Below are 24,084 nucleotides of genomic sequence, written 5' to 3'. Positions count from 1 at the left end.
TGCACCAAGGGCCCTGCCGGGGAACAATCGGAAAACCGTAACCCCCCCCCATGAGCTGTGAGGAGCACTGTGGAAGTTTTTAGAAGATGCCCGTGGCTCCCGCAACAAGGTACAGCTTGCTCTCCAGCGATGGGGGGACTTTTCTCAAATCCTCCGGGCCACAAGGGGGAGGTAAAGGGGGAAGGTAAAGGGATGGGGAAGCGGGATGCCGCGGCCTACTGGCGGGTCCACGTCTTCCGTGAACAATTACTCACCTACAGGAGGGGTCAAGGACTGTTGCGCAGCCCACTGGGGGATGCAAGCGTCCCTGCCAGTGAGGATCCCCCCCGGCCCTCCCCATGAAACCTCTCACCATCGCAACGTTGAACACCTGGGGTTGTAGGATGGCTCTCCGCAGGTCCCAGGTGCTCTCCTTCCTTCGGGAGGGAGGGTACTCTGTGGTTTTCCTGCAGGAGACCCATTCGGATCCGACCGCCGAAGACAGTTGGCGGCTGGAGTGGGGGGACAGGGTCTACTTTAGCTATTCCATGGTTCGACAGGCTGGAGTGGCAACTCTGTTCTCTCCCGACCTACGGCCCGAGGTGCTAGGGGTCGCCGAGGCCGTGCCGGGTCGCCTGCTGCATCTCCGGGTCCGTATGGAGGGGCTCATGGTTAACCTCGTTAACGTCTATGCCCCGACATCGGGACTGGAGCGGCTGCAATTCTGTCAGCAGGCGTCCGCCTTCCTCGGCACCTTAAATTCTCACGAGTGCCTGGTCCTGGGAGGGGATTTTAATACCACCCTCGAGGAGCGAGACCACTCGGGGACTGAGCAGAGCCCGGCCGCCGCGAACACCCTCCGGGAGATAGTCGAACATCACCCCCTAGTGGACATCTGGCGTGACCACCACACGGATGACACTTCCACATTCACCTTTGTCCGGGTGGAGGCCCATTGGTCGTGCATTTATTTATCATGCTTCCATCTCTCACAAGCTCACTCCTCCAGCATTCGGCCAGCCCCATTTTCAAACCATCACCTAGCCACCGTGACAGCCTCCCTCTGTGCGGAGAGGCCGGGGCCAACCTATTGGCATTTTAACAACAGCCTGTTGGAGGATGAGGGCTTCGTGACGTCCTTCTGGGAATTCTGGCTGCCCGAGTGAGGGCAGCGGCATGACTTTCCCTCGGCGCGGTGATGGTGGGACCTGGGGAAGGTGTGTGCCCGGCTTTTCTGCCGCGACTACACCCGAGGCACCAGCCAACAGAGAAATGAGGCAATAGAGCATTTGGAACGGGAGCTCTTATAGCTGGAGAGGTGTCCGGCCGCCAGTCCCGAGGACCCGCTCCTCTGCGGAACATGCCTGGAGAAGCAGGAGGAGCTCCGGGCCCTCGAGAACCATCGGGCCTGGGGCGCCTTTGTTCGATCCTGCATCCGCCTCCTTTAGGAGATGGAGCGTGGCTCCCGCTTCTTCTATGCCCTGGAGAAAAAGGAGGGGGACCAAGAAACACGTCACCTGCCTCCTGGCAGAAGATGGCACCCCCCTCACGGAACCGGTGGAGATGTGCGGGAGGGCCCGAGCCTTCTACGCAAGTCTTTTCTCCCCGGATCCGACCAACCCTAGCGCTTGCAGAGTGCTCTGGGAGGAACTCCCCACGGTCAGTGGGAGCGACCGAGACCGACTAGAATTGCCTCTCACTCTGGCTGAGTTCTCGGAAGCCCTCCGTCGTGTGCCCACTAATAAGTCTCCGGGTATGGACGAGCTGACCGTGGAGTTCTACCACGTGTTTTGGGATGTCCTCGGCCCAGACCTAGTCACCGTCTGGGCCGAGTCTCTGCAGAGCGAGGTCCTCCCTCTTTTGTGCAGGCGAGCTATGCTCGCCTTATTACCGAAGAAGGAGGACCTCCGCAATTTACAAAACTGGCGTCCCGTCTTGCTCCTCAGCACGGACTACAAAATCATAGCGAAAGCAATCTCGCTGCGGCTAGGGTCTGTGCTGGTGGACGTGATCCACTGAGACCAGACATACACCATCCCGGACCGCAGTATCTTTGATAACCTATTTCTGGTTCGGGACCTTTTGGAACTCAAGCATAGGGACAGTCTGTCGTTCGCCCTCCTGTCCCTAGATCAGGAGAAGGCGTTCAATAGGGTGGACCACGGGTACCTCCTGAGCACTCTGCAGGCGTTTGGCTTCAGACCCCAGTTTGTGGATTTTCTCTAGGTGCTGTACACTTCCGCAAAGTGTCTGGTTAAGCTCAACTGGACTCTGTCTGAACCGGTCAGCTTTGGGTGAGGAGTGTGGCAGGGGTGCCCCCTCTCGGGCCAGCTATATGCTCTGGCAACTGAGACCTTCCTCTGTCTCCTCCGCAGGAGGTTGACAGGGTTGGTGCTGCAGGAGCCGGAGCTGCGGCTGGTCCTGTCGGCGTACGGTGATGACGTGCTCCTCGTAGTCCAGGACCCTGATGACTTGGCGCGGGTGGAGGCTTGCCAGGCCATCTATTCGGCAGCCTCCTCCGCCCAGGTCAACTGGGTCAAGAGCTCTGGCTTGGCGGTAGGAGACTGGCGGCAGGTGAGCTCCCTCCCACCCGCGCTTCAGACCATCCGGTGGAGCGCGGATCCGCTGCTCTACCTCGGCGTTTACCTTTCTGCCATGCATCCCTCTCCGCTGGAAAACTGGGAAAATTTAGAGGGCGGGGTGATAGAGTGGCTCCGGAAATGGACGGGACTACTCCGATGTCTCTCCCTCCGAGGGAGAGCGCTGGTGCTTAATCAACTAGTCCTGTCCATGCTCTGGTACCATCTCAACACCTTGGTCCCGGCCCCGGGTTTCCTGACCAACCTCTGGACATCGATTCTGGGGTGCTTTTGGTCAGGAACGCACTGGGCCCCTGTAGGGGTTCTTCATCTACCCCTGAAGGAAGGAGGACAGGGCCTGAAGTGTCTGCACACTCAGGTCCACGTCTTCCGCCTCCAGGCCCTACAGAGGCTCCTCTATGGTGCAGGCAGTTCGGCGTGGAGCACACTGGCGCATGCCATCCTGCGCCGCATCCGAGGGCTCCGATATGACCGGCAGCTCTTTTATCTCCATCTGGGAGGTCTTCCGCGAGACCTCTCCAGGCTGCCGGTCTTCTACCAGGACCTCCTCCGGACTTGGAAACTGTTTTTAATGACCAGGTCTGTGGCGCCTACCGAGAGGGTAGATCTCCTCGTGGAGCCCCTGCTACACAACCCCCAGCTCTGTGTGCAGGTGGCGGAGTCCCGCTCGGTGCGCCAGAGGTTGATCCTGGCAGAAGTCACGGGAGTTGGAGACCTCCTGGACTATGACCGGGGAGACTGGCTGGATCCCCTGACGCTCGCTCGGCGCATGGGGCTCTCCAGACCTCGCACCCGCCGGCGCATACTTCAGGAGGTTAAGGCCGCTTTGCTGCCCGCTGCTCGAGCTTACCTCAACCGGGTCCTGCTCGAGGGCACGCCCCGCCCACCCTCTACCCCAGCCCCGCCGGACCTTTTAATTGGACCCCTGCCCCGCAGACCCAATCGACCCCCTTACCCCTTCACTGCGAGCCAGCTGCATGAACTGCAGCCGGTACGCTTCCAAACCGCTACAAGGAAACATCTATACACACTCATGCTCCACACTTTTCTCGCCCTCACCCTAGTGTCCCACCCTAACACAAAGTGGCGAGACCTTCTGCCACCTTTGGAGGGTGAGCAGCCCCAGTGGGCCAGCCTATATTCCATCTTGGTTCCGAGGCCCGTCGGGGACATCAGTTGGCGGCTCCTTCACGGAGCTGTGAGCATGGGCATGTACTTGGCGCGGTTCACCCCCATCCCAGATTCTTGTCCCTTTTGTGGTGTGAGGGAAACCCTGGTGCATGTATATTTGGAGTGCGCCAGGCTGCAGCCCCTGTTCCAGCTCCTCACAAATCTTCTATTACATTTTTGGTTGCATTTTCCCCTTCACCTTTTTATTTATGCACTCCCCATCCATGGCCTCACAAAGTCGCGGGATCTCCTAGTTAACCTTCTCCTGGCCCTGGCTAACACGGCCATCTATAAAACCAGAGAGAGGAAGTTGGCCGATGGAGTTTCCTGTGACTGTGGGGCCGTTTTCCGATCCTCGGTCCGTTCACATATCCGGGCGGAGTTCCTCTGGGCGGCGTCCACCGACTCCCTTGATGCTTCTGAGGAGCAGTGGGCACTGTCCGGGGTTCTCTGCTCGGTGTCCCCGTCCGGGTCCCTTTGTCTGACCCTTTGATTGGGGGAGAGAGTAAGGGACCCCAGCCCCAGCCATTGTAGCTGCGGACACCACCACCTTAGAGGGGTCTTTTCACACGTGGGTGCACATGTCCCCCCCCGGATTGTCCACCCCCCAGCCTGCCCCTCTTGTTGGGTGCTTTCAGAGGAGAGAATTGTTGGTGACACTCGGGCATGGTGCCAGGTAACTCGAGGGGGTGGAAGACCACGAGAGTCGATAAAGCCCCCTCACTCTGCGCCATCAGGTAACTCGGAAGGGTGGAAGACTACGAGAGTCGAGGAAGCCCCCCGCTCTGGTCCCAGGCAAGCTTGAACACTTGAAGCTAATGAGAAAACGGTTGTGATTGGTTGCTGTGTTACACATTGCATATGCTGCTGTTTTGTTTTGTAAGTGTGTTATGCAAATAAAAACACCTTTTTTGCTTCAAAAAAAAACCCACTCTCCTGCTGCCCCCTGGCCACGCTGTATCACAACACCCATTTGTGATAAAAAATTTGGTATTAATGTTAAGTTTTGGGGATAAGAATTTTGACACAGATGTCAAACCTTATGATAATGCTACTGTCATAAATATAAAGGGAAGGGTAATCACCTTGAAAATCCCTCCTGGCCAGAGGAAAAATCCTTTCACCTGTAAAGGGTTAAGAAGCTAAAGGTAACCTCGCTGGCACCTGACCAAAATGACCAATGAGGAGACAAGATACTTTCAAAAGCTGGCAGGAGGGAGAAAAACAAAGGGTCTGAGTCTGTCTGTGTGATGTTTTTGCTGGGGACAGAACAGGAATGGAGTCTTAGAATTTAGTAAGTAATCTAGCTAGGTATGCGTTAGATTATGATTTCTTTAAATGGCTGAGAAAATAGCTGTGCTGAATACAATGAATATTCCTGTCTGTGTGTCTTTTTTGTAACTTAAGGTTTTGCCTAGAGGGATTCTCTATGTTTTGAATATAATTACCCTGTAAGGTATTTACCATCCTGATTTTACAGAGGTGATTCTTTTTACTGTTTCTTCTATTAAAATGTTCCTTTTCAAGAACTGAATGCTTTTTCATTGTTCTTAAGATCCAAGGGTTTGGGTCTGTGGTCACCTATGCAAATTGGTGAGGATTTTTACCAAACCTTTCCCAGGAAGTGGGGTGCAAGGGTTGGGAGGATTTTGGGGGGAAAGACGTTTCCAAACGACGCTTTCCTAATAAAAATAAACCCAGATTAACTTTTGGTGGTGGCAGTGGAAGTCCAAGGGCAAAGGGTAAAATAGTTTGTACCTTGGGGAAGTTTTAACCTAAGCTGGTAAAAGTAAGCTTAGGAGGCTTTCATGCAGGTCCCCACATCTGTACCCTAAAGTTAAGAGTGGGGAAGGAACCTTGACAGCTACTTTTCAATGAATACCTGTAAACAGACTTAAAGCTTACCACAGTGGAGAAACCATAACAAACCTGGTTTGCTGGGTGAGGGGGGAAATTGAGGCACACTGCCTCATGGCCTTAATGGTTGGATGCCAAGAGAACTATAACACAAACTTCCTTTGAGATAGTTTACTGCAAGAGGATTAGTCACTGACTAAGGGAGCAGGTGTGTCGCCTTGTACCTCGGGGAATACCCTGAACCCCTCATCCTTATAATATGTTTGTGTGGTATCCAGTGCAAAGTTTGTTATGTCGGGTGTCTTTGGAAGGCTCATGAGGCACTGAACATTGTTGTTATAGTAATGTTATAGGTTCTAATTTCATGTATATAGTTATGAGGCTAAAAATGTGTCCTCATGGCTTAAAACAAGCCCAGGCAAAACTCTCCAGGAACAGAGGGGCAGTTCACACCTCAACAGGGCATGTATAGGACAAACCCAGCCCAGCCTCAGAGGAACAAAGGACGTTGGCCTAGGCAGCAAGAAAGGATCTATTAGACTCTTGAGTGAATAACCCCCCTTCCCTTGGTCAGTTGGGGACTACAATGAGGTAATGCTCACCTGACTCTGAAGGGCGGGTCAAAGCCAAGAGGGAAGAAAGAACATGATAAAAGGGAGAGATGTTTGCCATGCTCTTCCTTTCTTTTCCACCTCTATCTACTGACATCACCACCAAGCGACTGAAGCACTGATCAAAGGGGAGAGCCTGGCTGAAGAGCAACTGGCCAGCCTGTGGTGAGAAGCATCTAAGTTTGTAACTGTACTGAAAGTGTTAAGATCAGCTTAGAATGCGTTTTGCTTTTATTTCATTTGACCAAATCTGACTTGTTGTGCTTTGACTTATAATCACTTAAAATCTATCTTTTGTAGTAAATACATTTTGTTTGTTTATTCTACCTGAAGCAGTGTATTTGGTTTGAAGTGTATCAGAAACTCCCCTTGAGATAACAAGCCTGGTACATATCAGTTTCATTGTTAAATTGATGAACTCATATAAGGTTGCAGTGTCCATCGTGCATAACTGGACACTGCAAGACAGGTTCCTAGAGTTGCGTCTGGGACCGGAGATATTGGCTAGTGTCATTTGCTTGCACAATCCAATGCTAGAGGCTGGCTCCCAGCGTCGGGGATTGGAGCGACCTAGCAGATCACCGATCTAGATAACAGCAAGAGAACATCATAGTGGCTCACCCCTCAGCCCAGACCCATCTCCAGTGCACATCCGAAGGGTTTTATCTCTGTGCCTCGTGGGCGAGTAGGATTTATGATATCTCTGACACAGCCTATCAAAAAGGCTACGGAGCTTGAAGTCGGCAACAATTCAGCGTTGCAGGCATATGGCTGGCATGGATCCACTCCTGGCAAGGGCTTGATGCTCAGCCTGCCATTTGAAGCAGCCAGAAGAATATGCTTCCTGCCTTTCCTCATTCCTTTGCTCTCCACAGACCTAGTGTTAGCTTTGCTAACTCATTCTGGTGCCCCCCATGCTCCTCACCCTCTGCATATTATTTTTCTTGTCCTAGGCCAGGTTCTGGGACTGGACTTGGGGCAATCAGTGAGTGGAGCAATCCCTTGCTGCTCAGTAAAGATAGCCCAGCCCCTGGGCTGCAGTTGCTTTGTTCCACATTGTTGTAAAGCCAGCCTGTGAAGGAATTTCTGAGGCTGGTGACATCACCAAAGGGGTGGAGCCTACAGGGGTTGGTCAAGGTAACAGTTGGAGACAGAGTGGATCTCCAAGAGGAAGATCTGGGAATGGTGACAGAGAAAGCCATTACAGGGGGTCAGACAGAGAGTCCGGCTACACTTGCCTGCAGAGAAACAAATCTGTAGGGGGCCTGTAGCAGGGCAGCATGGGCCAGCCAGCCTACATACCTTGTTGCAGTCATCAGTTCATTGTCATCATTATCTTCTGCTGCTGCTCAGGAAGTGTTTGTCTCTGTTATAAGATAGAACCCAGCTCTGCTCTTACATCTTCCAGCTGGTACTCAGGGTCAATCATTAGCTGCCACTTAGCTGGAGCTGCTGATTCCCAGTATCTACCTGCTGAGCTTCTCCTTAGGCCAGGGCATGCTGCTCCTTGCTCTGCAGGCCTTTAAAGGGGCAGACTGCTTTGCTACAGGCTCTGTGGGTGATCTAGAGTAGGCATCACTGCTTCTGGAGCACCCCTCCTCCCTGTAGCTGGCAGAGAGGGTGGAACCATGGGAAAGGGTTGGTGTCCTTCTAGTAGCTCTGATGTATGTCAGGGGATCAGTTGACCCAAGAACAGGGAAGCCCAAAGGCAACTTGAAACCCCCTTGAGATGCACTGTCAGTAGTACATGACTTGATAGAATTAATCAGTCTATTTAGGGCTTATGTCCCACCCTCCATTCCTGTTTCCATTGGTGTTGAGGTGTGGTGCCATTGGCCATTTTGAATTTTTTTTGTTATTTTTTATGTTTGAATAGTGGGATTGTTGTGTGCTTGTGCTTTGATATGTTTGGTTGATTCTTTAGAGAAAAAGATTGAAAGAATGCAGTGAGAGCTTAAAGATTTTAAAAAAGAAAGCTTTAGTTAGGTTTAGAGGAAAGAGGTTATTAAACAGAAAAAAGACTCCTTATGTTTAGTAAGGAGAGATGATTTTAAAGGACTAGTTTGGCATGTTATTAAAGAATAAAAAAATTAAAATGTAAAAGGTTTAATATAAAGCTTGCTAAAAAAGAGCACATAGCAGAAAAAAGGGAATTTTATAAAGTGAAGACTGTTTAGTAAGCACATGGTAAAAATATAAAGGTAGGTTAATAGAAAAGCATTTAAAATATTAAATATAAAATTAGGTTAAGAAAAGAGCATTTAAAAAGAAAGATTAAAAGAGAACATGGCAGAAAAAGGGAAAAGAAAGCCCTTTGCAAAGGGCAAAGATAGGCAGCACATGGTTAAGTCAGAGTGAGAGATCTTACCCTTGTGACTGTTCCTAGGGAAAGAGTGAGTTCCAAGGCTCACAATCCCTCAGGCTAATTATCTCCACCTTTGGGTCAGACCAATCAGATGCAGGAATGGAGAGCAGGACATAAGCCCTAAATAGGGCATAGAAACCTGTCAAAAATATATGGTGATTGTCAGGGTTTCCCCCACCACTCTGGGGTACAGATGTGGGGACACATACGAAAGACCCCCTAAGCTTATATTTTACCAGTTTAGGTTAAAACTTCTCTAAGGCACTAATTCCTTAGCCTAATATTGCTGCCACCACCAAGTGATTTACAGGGAAGGGTCACTTGGAATCCCTCTCCCCCAAAATATCCCAAGGCCCTTCACCCCCTTTCCTGGGGAGGCTTGAGAATAAACTACCAAGCAGTTGCCTTAGCAATGTGAGCACAGACCAGAGCCTTTGTCTTCAGGACACTGAAATCAATCAGGTTCTTAAAAGAAGAACTTTATTTATAAAGAAAAAAGGAAACTAATCACAAAATCAGGATGGAAGGTAACTTTACAGGGTAATAAAAAGATTTTAAAACACAGACTATTCCCCCCTAGGCTCAGCTTCACAGTTACAAAAACAGGAATGAAACTACCTCTGTAGGATAGGAAAATTCACAAGCCAAAACAAAAGATAATCTAATGCATTTCCTTGCCCTACTCACAGTTTCTGTGGTTTTAGATGGATTATTCTAGGTATATTTTCAGGAGATATTGTACCTACTTGGCTTCTCCCTCCATCCAGAGAGGGAACAACCCACACAACAACCAACAAATACTTTCAAATCTGGTGGGGAAGGATCTTTTTTTCTCATTAGTCCTTCTGGTCAGGTTCCAACTAGGTTATTTGAAGTGCTTAACCCTTTACAGGTAAGGCAATCCAGTTCAGCTGCCAAGGATACATAAAGGTTCCCCCTCTATTCATGACAGTGATGAATACTATCGAGCCACTTTCTGTGAGCTCCTTGGCCACAGCTGAGGATCTGGGGCTATAACTTCCCATGTAGAGATCATTTTTCATCTCAAATGATCATAAGGTGGGTAGAAAGCTGGCTAGATTGTCGGGCTCAACGGGTAGTGATCAATGGCTCCATGTCTAGTTGGCAGCCGGTATCAAGTGGAGTGCCCCAAGGGTCGGTCCTGAGGCCGGTTTTGTTCAATATCTTCATAAATGATCTGGAGGATGGTGTGGATTGCACTCTCAGCAAATTTGCGGATGATACTAAACTGGGAGGAGTGGTAGATACGCTGGAGGGGAGGGATAGGATACAGAAGGACCTAGACAAATTGGAGGATTGGGCCAAAAGAAATCTGATGAGGTTCAATAAGGATAAGTGCAGGGTCCTGCACTTAGGACGGAAGAACCCATTGCACAGCTACAGACTAGGGACCGAATGGCTAGGCAGCAGTTCTGCGGAAAAGGACCTAGGGGTGACAGTGGATGAGAAGCTGGATATGAGTCAGCAGTGTGCCCTTGTTGCCAAGAAGGCCAATGGCATTTTGGGATGTATAAGTAGGGGCATAGCAAGCAGATCGAGGGACGTGATCGTTCCCCTCTATTCGACATTGGTGAGGCCTCATCTGGAGTACTGTGTCCAGTTTTGGGCCCCACACTTCAAGAAGGATGTGGATAAATTGGAGAGAGTCCAGCGAAGGGCAACAAAAAGGATTAGGGGTCTGGAACACATGAGTTATGAGGAGAGGCTGAGGGAGCTGGGATTGTTTAGCCTGCAGAAGAATGAGGGGGGATTTGATAGCTGCTTTCAACTACCTGAAAGGGGGTTCCAAAGAGGATGGCTCTAGACTGTTCTCAATGGTAGCAGATGACAGAACGAGGAGTAATGGTCTCAAGTTGCAGTGGGGGAGGTTTAGATTGGATATTAGGAAAAACTTTTTCACTAAGAGGGTGGTGAAACACTGGAATGCGTTACCTAGGGAGGTGGTAGAATCTCCTTCCTTAGAGGTTTTTAAGGTCAGGCTTGACAAAGCCCTGGCTGGGATGATTTAACTGGGAATTGGTCCTGCTTCGAGCAGGGGGTTGGACTAGATGACCTTCAGGGGTCCCTTCCAACCCTGATATTCTATGATTCTATAAAGCTCTTTACAGAGTGTCAGTGATCACTTACTCATCAATGGAATGCAGTCACTGCTTGGGTGGAGCACAGCTGCCATTGTGTGCCAGAAAAAACAAACATACAACCCTTTGAAGGAAGAGAGAAGAAGAATTTCTCCTGATAAAACTATAAGGGGATTTAGGGAGATGGAAATCGGCCATTGCCTGAGTTAGAATTTAGCCCATCCACACTACTACCCTCTATTGGATGAGATCAGAACTACTTAGCTATGTGTGGTAAACCCTATATGGATGGGAACTAGCAGAGATTCTCCTTTAGCTTATTTGGTAGATGTCTGTGTCTTTTGGAGCCTGAGGTTCTGTCTCTGCTGTTGCCCTGAAATCCCAAGTGGCCACAGTGTGAAATGCTAAACATCCACAGATTTGCTGCTGTAGCAGGGTGGTTACCCTGCTCTGGCCCTGAAGGGTTAAAAGCAGCCTTGGAGAGGGCTGTGGCTGGGAACAACTAAGCTGATTGGGGGAAGCAGCCACAGCTGGGGCTATGCCCCAATCAGGCCACAGCTGGCCTTTATAAGAGGGCTGTGGGCCAGAAACTGGAGGAATCTCACTCTAGCATTGGAGTAGGAAGGGCTAGCTGTTTGGGAACAAGGCTCCTTAAGTGGAGCAGTGCTGGGGAAGGGCAAAGGGAGCTGGGGAGCTCTAGCCTGGTAAACCCCCAGGCTGCAGGCCTTGGTAAAGGCCCAGAAAGGTACTGGGGCTGCAGAGGAGCAGCCTGGGAATAGACAGAGGCAGTTGGTCCTAACCCTTTTCCAGTGATGAGTGGCCATTATATTGCAGTCTGCCCCAGTAAGCAGGGGCTAGATGATGACTGGCAGTAGCCACTGAGGCAAGGTGGATTTAGAGGGTTGGAAGCTCCCCAGGGAGGGGAGACCCAGAGTGTAGGGGTACTGCTGGGGCAGAACCCTGAGCTAAAGGGGCACTGGGGGCCAGTGGCAGGTGAGACACCGGCCTGCAGAGGGTGCTCTGGGCTGGAAGAGTTAATTCCTGAGATGACCAGCAGGAGGTGCTGTGCTGGTGAGTCTTCACCTCACTACGGTTGCCAATGATCTAAGCCTATAGTTCTAACCAGCTGTTGAATGAAAAAAAGAACAAACATTAGCACCTCCCAGATAAACACTGGGAGAACTGAGAAGCAGAAAGCTGACCTTCAGCCTACTCTTTGCTTTCTGCTCACTATCTCTATGCCACTTCTGAAGCCCTGTCAGAATGCTAAGGTCTTGCCAAGATAATGGAAACTTCCCTTCCAGCTTTCACTTGGCTCCTTGATCAAATATTAGATGAGTGCAAAATTAAAACTGCAGATTGCTCTTTTTCCTCTCCCCCCCCCCCTTTTGGGGAGGGGGCGATGGCTTCATTATTAAGCACATTTTTACAGACATACCTTGGATAGTTCATTTTCTGAGAAGGAAAAATTAGCCAGAAATAATCATTTGGACAAAGAACATACAGTATTTAAATTCCTTCCCTGCAACTCTTTTATTAATTCCAAGCAGACTTAGGAGGGTCTAATTTAAACTTTAAACTGAATTTCAATTCCTCAATCTGCCTTCATTTTCAATTATTTCTTTTGAGTTTTATGGTTGTTTGGATTGGGGAAAAAAGTCAACAATGCTCAGATACTGATTGTTACTTCCTCAGAGCCTAATGAGGGCAGTTGTCAGGATCTGTGGCAGACTCAAGTGAAATCCTATATGAAAACCATGCTATCTGATAATATTGATATTTAGAGACCTGATTGCCAGAAGGAATGAACAGCCAACCTCTCCCACCCCACCCCCCCAAAACAAAAACAAACAACCAGCATCAATTGCCTACAAGTGCCCTATGTTGCATGTAAGCCCTTTGTGGATAGGGATTGTTTTTGTTCTGTTTGTATAGCACCTAGCACAATGGGGTTCTGGTCTGTGACTGCAACTCCTAGGTACTACTGCAATATAAATAATGCTTGTAACTTAACCTCTCCAGGCCTTTTGATGGCTCAGGATATCAATTGTTTTTTGCATTGAGGGAGAAACTGACAGTGACAGACATTTACTGATTACAATCAAATTCTGCCACTTTTAAAATCACTTAAAAGATCTGATCCTGTAAGGTGCTGAGTGTTTGCAACTCTCTCTGAAATCAACAGGGCTTATGAGTATTCTGCTTGTCTCAGAACCAGGCTTTTCCTTGGGGGAAACTGAGGTACAGTTTACCACCTAAAGTGACTCTGGGTGCCCCAGTTGTTGGGTGGTAAACATGAGACAGCTTGTGTCTGCTTTTCTGAAGTGCTTTTCCCTCCAGTTGAGCTCAGGGGCAAGTATTCAGCACCTCTGAAAATCAGGCTCCAGGTATCTCAAGTTGAGCACCCCAAAAAACCCAGTTGCACTGCTGACTTGCCCAGCATCAAAGAGAACTCCTGACTTAGGGCTTGTCTACACTACAGAGCCTTTCCCAGTATACACAAAAAGAAAAGGAGTACTTGTGGCACCTTAGAGACTAACCAATTTATTTGAGCATAAGCTTTTGTGAGCTACAGCTCACTTCATCGGATGCATCAAATAAATTGGTTAGTCTCTAAGGTGCCAAAAGTACTCCTTTTCTTTTTGCGAATAGACTAACACGGCTATTACTCTGAAACCTTTCCCAGTACAGTTATGCAAGCAAAGCTTCCTAGGGGAGACACAACATATACTCACAAAAAGAATTCCGCCAGCTTAGCTACCCTGCTTCCCGAATGACCTTAGCTATGCCGCCAAAGGCACTCTTCTGTCAGTACAGTTGCACCTACAGCAGGGGAATTGCTGGCATGGCATAGCTACATCCACTGGGATGTGTGTGACTTTTTCATACTCCTCGTCAACACAGCTATTCTGGCAAAAACTGTGCCATGCAGACTAAGCCTCGGTCCTAGACTTTCGCAGGATTATCCTTCCCCCTACTCATATGAGCCATGACCTGGGGCAAGTCAAGCCCAAGGACTCAAAAATCCGGAGTGAGCCCCCTAACAGATAATCCTGAGATTATAAAAATAAAGAATGTCAGATTCTTTTTGAGCTCTTTGATTTCAGCTTTTCTTCCCAATCATGAGGGCTAGAAACTTCCTTTTTTAAAAAACAGTGAGCCAAGATTTTCACTTAGTCACCTGACCCCTGGAGCTGGGGCTTCAGGAACAAACACAAAACATCATGAAACTCATGATCAGTTCACAAAAGCTGGCAACACTGATGCGTCCATACAGCCTGTCAGCCAGGATGGAAAACAGGTTAAAAACAAGAAGCCATTTCCTGTGGGGAAACACATCTGACGCACACTTGCATGCATCTGAAAATGAGCTCCTCTAAGAAAATACATCACATAGCCATCATCTGAGCAGAGCTTCCTGGCACAAATACATCACATGCACAGAGTCGTTCACCCCTCCCCCCAACAGAATGCCCCCAACTCCACCAGCAAACCCCACTTACTCTTCTCTTACCACGGGTCTTTTCTCCTGTTTCCCTCTCCTCTTCCCTTCCCTGTTTGATTGGATCTCTCTCTGTCCCCAACCCCGACACCAGCGGTGGCCAACCTGTGGCTCCAGAGCCACATGTGGCTCTTCAGAAGTTAATATGCTGCTCCTTGTATAGGCACCGATTCCAGGGCAGGAGCTACAGGTGCCAACTTTCCAATGTGCTGGGGAATGCTCACTGCTCAACCCCTAGCTCGGCCACAGGCCCTGCTCTCACTCCACCCCTTCCCAGCCCCTCCCCTGAGCCTGCCATGCCCTCGCTCCTCCCCCCTCCCCCCCAGAGCCTCCTGCACTCCAGGAGACAGCTGATCAGGAGGGAGGAGGAGGCACTGATCAGTGGGGCTGCTGGTAGGCGGGAGGTGCTGGGAGCAGGTGGGGAGAGCTGATGTGGGGCTGCTGATGCAATACTGTGGCTCTTTGGCAATGTACATTGGTAAATTCTGGATCCTTCTCAGGTTCAGGTTGGCCACCCTTGCCCCATGCTATTATATGTCCATGCTTCCTATCTACCCCAGCCATTTCTGGGAGTGGAGGGTTGTGGTCCTGGCTGTATGTGCAGAGGCAGACTGTTTTTGGCCACAGCTCAAAGGGACCACATTGTCTGCATGTGCAGGGGAGGGGGTAGTTCTCAATCCTCCCCCTCTTCGCAACAAGCCAATCCCACTGGCCTCAGCAATGTTTTAAAAATTGGAACGTCACAGTGTTGAGCTAAGATCCATCCAGTGCTTGAGTATTTGCTGCAGTTGGTGTGTTCCCAGGGAAGTAGGGCTGGGGGAGGATAAAGCCTGACAGGTCACAAAGGTGGAGGGGGATTTTTGGTTTGCATTTGGCAAATACAAACTCCTGGAGGTGGAGGATTAAGGCTCAAACTGTGCTCTGCAGGGGTTGCTAAATGCTCCAAAGGACCTGAGATCAGGACCCCATTGTGCTAAGCATTGCAATGACACAGTAAAGGGCAGGAACTGTCTCCAGGAGTTTACCATCTAACTAGCCAAGACAGACAAAGGATTCAAGGAAAAGCAATTTGCCCAAGGCCATACAATCAAACACGGGCAGACCTATGTTTAGCACTCAGGACCCGAAAGCCCCAGTCCTGTGATTTAGCCACAGTACCACAATGGCCCCCCAACACCACATTGTACCCCTCCCAGATATAAGTGGCTTTGAAGCCCCACTAATTTAGATGGAGACCCCCCCACTTGGTAAGGCAACTCCCATCTTTTCATGTGCTGTAATATATATACTGCTTACTGTATTTTTCACTCCATGCATCTGGTGTAGTGGGTTTTAGCCCACGAAAGCTTATGCCCAAATAAATGTGTTAGTCTCTAAGGTGCCACAATGACTCCTCGTTGTTGTAACTGGGGAGAGTTTTTAGAATGAACTCCTTCCCTGTGATGGAATTAGATGGTATAAAAGATGGTAATAACTGTCCTAACAAAGACATTAGTAGATATGGGCTGGAGCTGTCATTGTTACTAGTGTTGTTAAAGTCCGATCCTGTGTCCTAGATGACAAAACAAGACAAACACACACAAAAGAGGAGATAAAAGAACAGCAAAGATAGAAAATGCAGAATCTGTTTCTGGTGTCAACTTTCACTTGCACCCTCACTGCTGGAAAAACAGAGGCCCAGCACATGGCCTTATCAGCCACTCTGAGACCTGGCAAACTTGTACCAATGTCAGGCTGTTCAGGGCACTGCTTTTAGCTGCCTTTCTGCTCACAGGTTTCAGAGTAACAGCCGTGTTAGTCTGTATTCACAAAAAGAAAAGGAGTACTTGTGGCACCTTAGAGACTAACCAATTTATTTGAGCAAAAGCTTTCGTGAGCTACAGCTTATGCTCAAATAAATTGGTTAGTCTCTAAGGTGCCACAAGTACTCCTTTTCTTTCTGCTCACAGGCTTACAGCAGAGTTGCAAAATACACAGTCTTGGCCAGCTGAGCAAGACTCTTATTAGACAGGAGGGAAAGGGAGAGGGAAGAAATAAGGTGGGGAAGAAAAAGAACACATATGGTGTGTGGGACAAAGTCTCACGTACCAGATGGTATTTGGGATTTAGCCAGAGCCAGTGGAGATGCCAATGTTATCTGGGTCCCTCTTTCTTGACCCAGTCTGGTCAGGCCATATCTCAGGATCAGGACAATGAAGGTCCAAGGTTACAGGAGATGGTGGGGGTGACAGCCATGATGGTGAAGCTTGGGCCTGAGTTAAGCTGGGAAGCAGGGCTTTGCCAGCCAGAGAGAATCAGAGAAGCAGCAAAGGGAGCAGAGCCACAGCAACAAAAGCCAGAGAAGCAGCCCAGGGAGCAGACCTGCGCTGGGAGGAGAGCTGCAGCAACCAGAGCCACAGAAGCAGCCCACGGGGCTGGAGGCAGAGCAGCAGCAGTGCTGGGGCTGGAGCAGTCTGGAGCTGGGTGCGGTGAGCACCTGGGGAGAGCGAGGGGGGACTCTGGGCAGCAGGTCCAGTGCAGGGAGACACCCCCAGGCAGAAAGATGCCTTGCAGGCCAGGCTTGGAGGGGGAATGTAACCCCGATAGAGAAGGGGGGGAGGCTGACGCTGGAAAGAAGGGCCCTACCACCTCCAGAGCAAGTGTCCGACCTGCGGCATCCCTGCAGCACAGCCAGGGCCTGGGCAGGAGGCCTGGGAATATGAGGAACAGACTGTGAACTGCCCTGACATGTCAGCGATGGCTGTTCGTGGTTCCCTGTGCCCACAGAGCGGGGTGATGAGTTTTCCTTTGACCTTTCCCATTTCCCCACTTATTTTTTGTAATTAGTTGCTGTTTAATAAATTGTATTTGCTTTAAACTGTTCGTAATGATCAGTGGGTCAGGGAAGCATCCAGAATTGGGACACCCTAGCCCCTGCCCTAAGTGATCATGACAATGTTGAGGGTCAAGCCCCCAGAAATCCTGAGCCCAGCCTTGTTGGGGTTACAAGGACTGTGCCACACCAGAGCATGGAAAGGGAGCCCTCAAGATCAGGCAGGCCTCTGGGTAAAGGGAGTGAGGACTCAGCTCCTTTCGCTAGCCCTCTTCACCAGGGTAGTGTATAAGCTAGGAAAGTTCCCCACAATAGCGGGATGATTTAGTTGGTGTTGGTCCTACTTTGAGCAGGGGGTTGGACTACATGACCTCCTGAGGTCCCTTCCAACCCTGATATTCTATGATTCTATGACCATTCCCCCTCTTGCACAGGTGTCCCCCCTGACGCCCCTTGGAACGCAATGGAGGGGAGGTTGGGGTACGAGGATGAAGGGTTTGCTGTAACACAGGCACCGTCTCTCCGAAATAGGGTAAGTTAAGTTGGCCTGTCCACCGGCTGCTCCTCACCCCACTTTCTCCGTGCCAAGAACCCGAGACCCGCCCGCAGCCCCACCTCTCGCTCCCAACCCTGCCCGGCAGCTCCCCAGGCCTGCCCGGATCCGGGCCCCTCCCGGGGGCAGCCGGCCTAGCCAATCGGGTAGCTCTCCCGCAGCCTGGGGGCCGGGATGAGATCACTCCCGGCTCAGACAGGCGGCCCCCACTGCTCCCAGCTGGTGCCGCGCTATCCTCCGCCTCTGCCCGCTTCTCCCGTGGAGTTCGCTGCAAGGCCTGCCTTGTCCGGCCGGCTCGGGGCCCTGGCCGCTGCCCCCCGTAGCAGGCGGGGGAAGAAACCGGCCGGTTCCGCTGCGTACTGCCGCCGCCGGCCTAGGCTGGGTGAGTGCTCGCGGGGCCATTGTTTGAATGAGGGGCTGGGCGGGGAGCAGCCCGTAGCTGCTGCGGGGAGAGAAACTGGGCCCGGCCGTGGAGGTGTTCAGCCGCCGTCGCTTGCAGTTCCCCTGCGAGTTTGCAAGGAGGGGGCTGCCCTATGCCTGCGGGCGGGGTGGGGTTAGCCAAAGCACCAGGGGAGTTAGGTACGCACCGCCTAACTCCCCTGGGTGCTTTGGCTACCCCCACCCTACAGCCACGCACCCCTTTATAGTGTATATCCTTCTTGCCACATATTTATCGATGCCTATCTACGAGAGACACGCTGCAGTGTGTGTCTCATAAAAATCACTCATTAAGTTCACTGTGTGCTCAGTCTTAGCACCGCCAGGAGCTCTACCTGGCTGTGGGATCGAGACATCCCTAGGAGCGTCCTGCTGGATTAGGAACATTTTAAGAGGGAGCAAAGAGCCGGCGTGGCCCGCGCTGGCTTTCGGAACTGGAGGCCGCTTGGCGTGGCCCGCTGGGGCAGGAGAGAGTACTGTGGCGTTCAGTGCGGGAAGAAGCTGGCTAGCTGCTGTTTCTCTATCACGCGCCTAGAGCAGGAGGGTTGCTGGCCAGAGCGAGCTTTCTGAGTGACTTTGAAGGGATGGGGAGGGATCCAGACACCAATATAAGATTCTCTGCCTAGGGTGTCCTGGGGAAAGGGAGGGCCACGCTTCACAATCCTCATCTAGACAGGAACCAGACCTGCTTGGGAGACTCTGTGTCCTGGTTAGGATACTATGCTATCCACCACTGTGGGCACATGTTCTCTCCCCCACCCTCTTATTGTTCCTGGAAGTAGCTGTGTCAGTAGCATGGTGCATGTGGCAATAGTGCTGGAAAATGCTGATTGCAGAGCTTTGGTGTCAGGCTGGGAAGGTGGTGCTTATAAAACTGCAGGCACACAGCGTGGGTTGAGGGGCATTGTTGCAGGCACAGGGTGGGCTCTTGACCCCAGACCTAGTTCCATCAGGGAGCTCTGTGTGTTTTTAGCCAGAAATAAATCCCTGTGTGAAGTTCCCACTGGGCAATGGGTGCCCATAAGTATGCCAGCTGGCTCCAGTGTTTGGGAAAATGGACATGTTCCAGCCATAACTGGATGAGAACCTTTGCTCAGAATTAAACCGAACACTATATTCCAAAAAAGTTCAATTAAAAGGGACATTGTCAACTTGAAAGTTACATTTCTCTCTGAAAATACCTGCTGTACTTACAGATGACACTTGGATTCCTATTGGTGAAAGTGACAAGAGGGGGAAACAACTCTATTTCTTTTCCAGTTCATTTTGTGCATTTGACAACAATTGCCGTGTTGCCGGTTTCATTGTTTCGTTGCAATCAGATGCACTTCTCATCTTAAGGCTTAGCGTGAGAACATCATTCCTAGTCTGTACTCCTCGGCAAGGCGCTCACTTATGACACGCTCTGTCCCAGATCCCGGACTGCAGGAAACTCACCCCTTCACTTCTTAATAGATTTGTACGGCTAGGATGGATCACTGTGATCTAGTGTGGCCTGCATGACACAGATCTTAGAATTTCTCTCAGTGGTTGCTCATTAAACCCTATCTTCTGGGTGAGCAAATGTGCAAGTACTTATATGGCTCCCATCATCACATTATGTGAGCACCTCTAATGCACTCGTCTTCACAAGTACCATCATTCCCATAGTCTCTCTGGCTGTTGGTCTCTAAGTCACTTGATCAAGTCCCCAACTCTTCAGCATAGCAGGGAATTAAACCCAGATCTCCTGAGTCTCTGGCTAGCGCCCTAAGTGGTAGACAGTCCTTCCTGTGTACCAGGCCCTGCAAGAGGGTGGTCAGTAATGGAGCTGAAACAGAAACTAAAGAGGCAGCTGGCAGGAGTGTGCAGAGTGGAGGGGCAAGGGTGGGCCTGACCACGTTCATTGGTATTGGTCTCCGTTCCACCCCAAAGACCCTTCTGAACATGAGCCAAGACAACACAAACCCCTCTAATAGCTTTAAAGAAATAGGGATGTTTTCAAGTCAATACTATTTAAAGGGGGATCTTTAAAAAAAATCCAGTTTCTGATAATTTGACAATTAGATTCAAGTGGACAGTATCCCTATAAATGACCTCCCCCTCCCCTTGCCCCCCCGTTCTGAGGTGTGATGGGAAAAGTAGAGATGGCATCAGCGAAGTATTTCTAGCCCCACCGGAAGAGTTTTCTAAGGCTCCTTAAAAAGGATAAAGTTTGGGCACTGAACCTCCAAGGCTCATCTGTCATTGGTCTGGAATTGGTGCTGGCTGTTTGTCCTTGCTCCAGGAAGAAGAAATTAGGAAGTCTTTCAGCATCCTGTTTTCTTGTGCCATGGCAGGAAGACTGGGGTTGGGGCCTGAGGGTGGAGAGAGCAAAGCTGGACTTTGTAGGAAGCCAGCTGGGAGGGGGAGAAGCAAAGATGGATGCAAGAGGAAGCCAGTCGCTCAGCATGGCTGTCTGGAAACTTGTGCAGACCGTGCTTCATTGATTAGTACAACTTCCTGGTACAAGTGTTAGGGGAACTGACTAGGGCCATGCTCTTCTTGACCTGCTGCTTACAAAAAGGAAGAAAGAAGAGGAGCAAAATATAGACCCTAGACTTCAGAAAAGCAGACTTAGACTCACTTAGGGAACTGATGGGCAGGATCCCCTGGGAGGCTAATATGTGGGGGCCAGGAGTCCAGGAGAGCTGGCTTTATTTTAAAGAAGCCTTATTGAGGGCACAGGAACAAATCATCCCGAAGTGCAGAAAGCATAGCAGATATGGCAGGCAACCAGCTTGGCTTAACAGTGAAATCTTCGGTGAACTTAAACTCAAAAAGGAAGCTTACAATAAGTGGAAATTTGGACAGATGACTAGGGAAGAGTATAAAAATATTGCTAGAGTATGCAGGGGTGTAATCAGGAAGGCCAAAGCACACCTGGAGTTGCAGCTAGCAAGGGATGTGAAGGGTAACAAGAGGGGTTTCTACAGGTATGTAAGCAACAAGAAGAAGGTCAGGGAAAGTATGGGACCCTTACTGAATGGGGGAGGCAAAGTAGTGACAGATGTGGAAAAAGCTGAAGTACTCAAAGCTTTTTTTGCCTTGGTCTTCACAGACAAGGTCAGCTCCCAGACTGCTGCACTGGGCAGCACAGCATGGGGAGTAGGTGAGCAGCCCTAAGTGGTGAAAGAACAGATTAAAGACTATTTAGAAAAGCTGGGCATGCGCAAGTCCATGGGTCCAGATCCAATGCATCCAAGGGTGCTGAGGGAGTTGGCTGAAGTGATCGCAGAGCCATTGGCCATTATCTCTGAAGATTCGTGGCAATCGGGGGAGGTCTCGGACAATTGGAAAAAGGCAGATATAGTGCCCATATTTAAAAAAGGGAAAAAAGAGAACCTGGTGAACTACAGACCAGTCAGCATCACTTCAGTCTCTGGTAAAATCATGGAGCAGGTCCTCAAGGAATCCGTTTTGAAGCACTTGGAGGAAAGGAAGGTGATCAGGAACAGTCAACATGGATTCATCAAGGGCAAGTCATGCCTGATCAACCTGATTGCCTTCTATGATGAGATAACTGGCTCTATGGATATGGGGAAAGCAGTGGATGTGATATATCTTGACTTTAACAAAGCTTTTGATACGGTCTCCCACAGTATTCTTGCCAGCAAGTTAAAAGAAGTATGGATTGGATGAATGGACTATAAGATGGATATAAAGCTGGCTAGATTTTCGGGCTCAATGGGTAGTGATCAATGGCTCGATGTCTAGTTGGCAGCCGGTATCAAGCAGAGTGCCCCAGGGGTCGGTCCTGGTGCCGTTTTTGTTCAACATCTTTATTAATGATCTGGATGATGGGATGAATTGCACCTTCAGCAAATTCGCAGATGACATTAAACTGGAGAGAGAGGTAGATATGATGGAGGGTAGGGATAGAGTCCAGAGTGACCTTGACAAATTGGAGAATTGGGCCAAAAGAAATGTGATGAGGTTCAACAAGGACAAGTGCAGAGTCCTGCACTTAAGAAGGAAGAATGCCATGCACTGCTACAGGCTGGGGACTGACTGGCTAAGCAGCAGTTCTGCAGAAAAGGACCTGGGGATTACAGTGGATGAGAAGCTGGATATGAGTCAGCGGTGTGCCCTTGTTGCCAAGAAGGCCAATGCCATATTGGGATGTATTAGAAGGAGCATTACCAGCAGATTAAGGGAAGTGATTATTCCCCTCTGTTCGGCACTGGTGAGGCCACATCTGGAGTATTGTGTCCAGTTTTGTCCCCCCACTACACAAGGGATGTGGACAAATTGGAGAGAGTCCAATGGAGGACTATGAAAATGATTAGGGGGCTGGGGCATATGACTTATGAGGAGAGGCTGAGGGAACTGGGGTTATTTAGTCACAGAAGAGAAGAGGTGAGGGGGGATTTGATAGCAGCTTTCAATTACCTGAAGGGGGGTTCCAAAGAGGATGGAGCTTGGCTGTTCTCAGTGGTGGCAGATGACAGAAGAAGAAGCAATGGTCTCAAGTTGCAGTGGGGGAGGTCTAGGTTGGATATTAGGAAACACTATTTCACTAGGAGGGTGATGAAGCACTGGAATGGGTTACCTAGAGAGGTGGTGGAATCTCCATCCTTAGAGGTTTTTAAGGCCCGGCTTGACAAAGCCTTCGCTGGGATGATTTAGTTGGTGTTGGTCCTGCCTTGAGCAGTGGATTGGACTAGACGATCTCCTGACGTCTCTTCCAACCCATATATTCTATGATTGGGAATTCTGGTAGCTCACAGCATTGTCCTGGCACTTAACTAAGGGGAGGTGTCAGGTCTGTAGTGTGCAGACCCTTCAGTAACAAAGTGCTTGGGTTTATTTGATTGCTTAAGTGGTTTTCAGAGCTGATTGGCCAGAGAGAGCATACTCCAAGGTCTATTCAGCACATGTAGGCTGAGCCTGGCAGGCCCCTCCGCTCTCCTCCCACACTCCACAAACGAGATCAATGGAGGCATTATTTACACGCCAGGTTTTGACACACAGAGATCAATCCCTGCCTGTGCTTTTGGCCAGAGGCAGCCAGATGACACTGATCCCCCCGCAAAAATGAGTTTGAAACAGATGCTTCATTCAGATCCAGGATGTATAGAAGGGATGAGTGCACTGTAGAATGATTGCCTCTTCATCAGCTTATTAAGCACCAGTCACTCAGTGGCACCTGAAATAATGGAGAGAGAAAAGAGCCTCTTCCAGAGGTCGGGGGCGGGAAAAACAATGTCCAGGGCCTGGCAGGAGTGGTGTAGCGGTCTGAGCCTCACGTGTGATAGGTTAGTGCTATCTGGACACACATGATCAGCTTAGGTCTTCCAAGGCAGGTAAATGGGAGCCACCTGTGTGGGGAACTTTCAGGGAAGACCATAAAACCTCAAGGCCCTGCTTGCCCGACCTGGCTGAGCTGGGCTAGATTGGCCCTTAGTGCCTTCAGGGCGCAGGGGCCATTCTCTACTGTCCTCAGAGAGAGTGGGGTGAGCCTTGTGGCCCGTTCTCCTCCCACCCTCTTCCAGGCAGCCCGCAGCACAGTGGCTTTCAGTTTTTCCCATAACCCTGGCCCTTACTCCACAGGCTTTCCCAGTATCCCTTTTCCCAGGGTCTGAGCCCCTACCACAGCTTGTCCTGCTACAGTGTGGATTCTCTTGTCTCTCTGGGTCCTCTCCATCCCAGTCATCGTATCCATCATCTCCCTACCAGCCCCTGCTGAGTGTGGGAGATAGCCCCCTGCCTGGTCCATGGTCATCACTGCCACATTCCTCTTGGCAGTCCCTGGCCTAGCCGGATTCCTGGGCAGCCCTCTTCTATCCCACCTCCTAAGGAGGCAGTGCTGTTTGATATGGCCCTCTTCATGGCACCGGAAGCAAGTCCTTTGCCTTCCCTTGGCCATGTTCCTCTCATTGTTCTTCCCTTGCTCAGCCCTTTTCCCTGGGTTAGCTTCAGCCCTGCAACTAAGAGGGCACTCCCTCCTCAGGTGCCCCTGTTGCCCACAGACCCAACATGCCCATCCCTGCCCTGTTCTCCTCACAGGTGGGACTCTTTGGGCCCTCACTTCTTCCCAGTCTCCGGGAGAGGCTTCTGTCCCCTAACCTCTCTTCCAA

The 24,084-nt window shown here is 50.3% G+C and overlaps 2 protein-coding genes across 6 annotated transcripts in view; one reads left to right on the top strand and one right to left on the bottom strand.

Moving 5' to 3' along the window:
* NPTN (neuroplastin) overlaps positions 1 to 14,205 on the bottom strand; it is a 139,596-nt gene extending 125,391 nt beyond the window's left edge. The window contains exon 1 of the mRNA XM_084641693.1: positions 14,196 to 14,205. The gene's annotated coding sequence lies outside the window, so the exon portion shown is untranslated. The remainder of the gene's footprint in view (positions 1 to 14,195) is intronic.
* Positions 14,206 to 17,466: 3,261 nt separating this feature from the next.
* The window catches only part of CD276 (CD276 molecule), a 96,349-nt gene continuing 89,731 nt past the window's right edge, over positions 17,467 to 24,084 (top strand). For 2 of the 5 annotated variants that reach the window (XM_084642315.1, XM_084642314.1), the window contains exon 1: positions 17,706 to 17,930. The gene's annotated coding sequence lies outside the window, so the exon portion shown is untranslated. Of the gene's footprint in view, positions 17,528 to 17,705; positions 17,931 to 24,084 lie in introns of those variants that run through there. The other 3 variants (XM_084642312.1, XM_084642313.1, XM_084642311.1) reach the window with 3 other exon arrangements.

Source organism: Lepidochelys olivacea, assembly GCF_965140295.1.
Source record: "Lepidochelys olivacea isolate rLepOli2 genome assembly, chromosome: 10".
Taxonomy (NCBI): Eukaryota; Metazoa; Chordata; order Testudines; family Cheloniidae; genus Lepidochelys; species Lepidochelys olivacea.
This window is presented reverse-complemented; position numbering and strand designations above follow the sequence as displayed.